Raw genomic sequence first — 2,434 nt, 5'->3', positions numbered from 1 at the left:
AAAAACGGGACAAAGCCGAAAAAAAAAAAAAAAATGGCGCATCTTTCCATACATCCTCGAAGAAGAATAGGCGCGTGAAATTTCAAACGCGACTTGTTTACTACATTGTCGTTGAATACGTAGGCGGTTTGTATCTTTTCGTCGACACGAGGAAGGGAGCTTCTTTTTAACATTTGAATATCGCGCTCGAAAATCGTTACCGATACCGAGCACGCCCCGCACGAATGTGAAAAATGGCGATTAGCCACGCTCTTCTGCCACCGCCTTTTCGAGCAATCTGTAAAAACGATACGGAAAACCCGTGGCAAAAGAGTCGAGGTGCATTAGAGCGCGAGGGTCGATTTGCACAAGAATGCAACGGGATTCCATGAATACGTGAGAAAAGCACGAAAAAATACGAAACAACGAAAAAGGGGAGGGGAGACGAAAAAGAAGTTCCGAGCTTCCTCGCAGAGCTGGAGCTCTCCGAGTTGAATGGAGATTCTTTATAATGGATGTCGTTTGACGGATGGCTAGAGGGGGGTGCGATTATTGTCGAGCGAGTTATTTTCAAATGCATTTTTTCGCCGCGTGTTAGGGACTAGGAGGAGGGGAACCGCCACGTTTTTTCACGTGGAAACGGTTACGTTCGAGTATACAAACGAGCAGAAATAAATAAAACCCGATCTATCGAGTGGACAGACATCTAATCGTTGGAAAAGAATTTTCTCCTTCGATGTTAATTTCGATGCAGGATATATATATATATATATAGTATATTTTTTTTTGTACAAATATTTTGATTTATATCACATCTCGCGATCATTATAAATAGCTACTTACATTATTATTAGCTTAACATTTATGAAAATTAGCTAATCAAGCTTATCGATTAGGTATACCAGAAACATTAGGTATAGGTACTAAACTTATGCATTTCGCAGCCGATTTACGTTTCACGCATTAGCCGAGGTAATAAATCTGTTTTATAGCTTCCAAAGGAGTTAAACACGGATAAAGTGCCAGTTATCCTATCACTTTAATCTATTTGGTTGTTAAAATACAGTACAGGCTGACGATGTTTAAAATACGAGCTCACTTTCACTTTGCTCGTATGCAGTTCATATGCAAATATATATATACATATATATATATATATATACACACTCGAAATTTTTGGCATTCGATTAACCTGTACCAGTAATTATAGACCGTTTCCCTCTAAAATTAAACGCGATTCAAACTCAAGCCCGAGTTCGTTAAACCTTTGCGCGATAACCAAGTCTCTCTCTCTCTCTCTCTCTCTCTCTGCAAGTCCTTTTTATTTTCCACTCGAATTCGACCGGCAACGAATAATGCAACGAATTGGCAAAAACTCAAAGCTCGCGTTTCATTCATCGTCCTTTCGCCTCGCCTCGAAAACCACGGGCCACGTTCGGATCCATTCTCGGTAAAATCTCCGAGATGCATCGAGGATCGGGAATATTAATGAAAAACGGTGGCGAAACGGCGGTTTCGACAGAAATCATACGCGATATTGACGACTCGATATTGAATTTTAACGATACGCCCGTGTATCAAAGTGGCGCGTGTATAAATAATCAGATTACATCAAATCACGTGTATCGTATCAAAATCGTATCGAATCGTATATATCACGCTCCCCTATATATATAAATAATATGTATATATATATATATATGAAACGAATAAGTTGCACGCTATAAATACTCGAGATATCGAGGCGCATATATCATATCGAGTTCGTATCAAATCCCGTATATCATACGGGAAAATCCCACGTAAATACGCGAAGAGGAGAGGATCAACGACAAACTAATGCTTCCTGAACTGAACCCGTAATTTTTCCCAACATTTTTCCTGTTTGAATAGGCAAATTGCTGTCAATTGTTATGCCTGTTTACTCCTTCCCCTCCCAAAAATCTCAAACTTTACACCACAGAACGCTCGACTCGATTCCATTAAAAATCCAGTAATAGACATCCGTCGAAAGTACGAGCGATTTTCAATGAAATCGAAAGGGCGAAGAATCCCTCCAGCGGCCTCCTCTTACGTAAGAGAGTCCGTCGATCTTAAAATCGAGCTCGCTGCCAGACCCCTCTTCTCCCCCCCTCCCTCCCTCGAAGAGGAGGCAGAGGTTAGCACAATTCACGGGATCCTCCGTCCCCCGTGTCTATGACAAACGTCTCGCGGGATAGTAATGGGCCTAGAGAGAGAAGCGTGTACCGAAAATAGGCGGCGACTAAATATACGCCCGTTGCACCGGTCGCAGCAGCCGAGCCGAAAGACAAATGGGGACTCGCCCGCCTGTACCTGAACGTGCAAACTTTGCTCCCCGCAAAAGTTCATTGCTTTCTGCCGTCGGATTCCGGGTCACGCGATCTCGTTCTGTCCTCTTCAAATTCACAACATTCTCACGCGTCACGATGAAAGA

The sequence above is a fragment of the Apis dorsata genome, unplaced genomic scaffold, assembly GCF_000469605.1.
Source record: "Apis dorsata unplaced genomic scaffold, Apis dorsata 1.3 scaffold_77, whole genome shotgun sequence".
Lineage (NCBI taxonomy): Eukaryota > Metazoa > Arthropoda > Insecta > Hymenoptera > Apidae > Apis > Apis dorsata.
Note: the sequence above shows the minus strand (reverse complement) of the source record.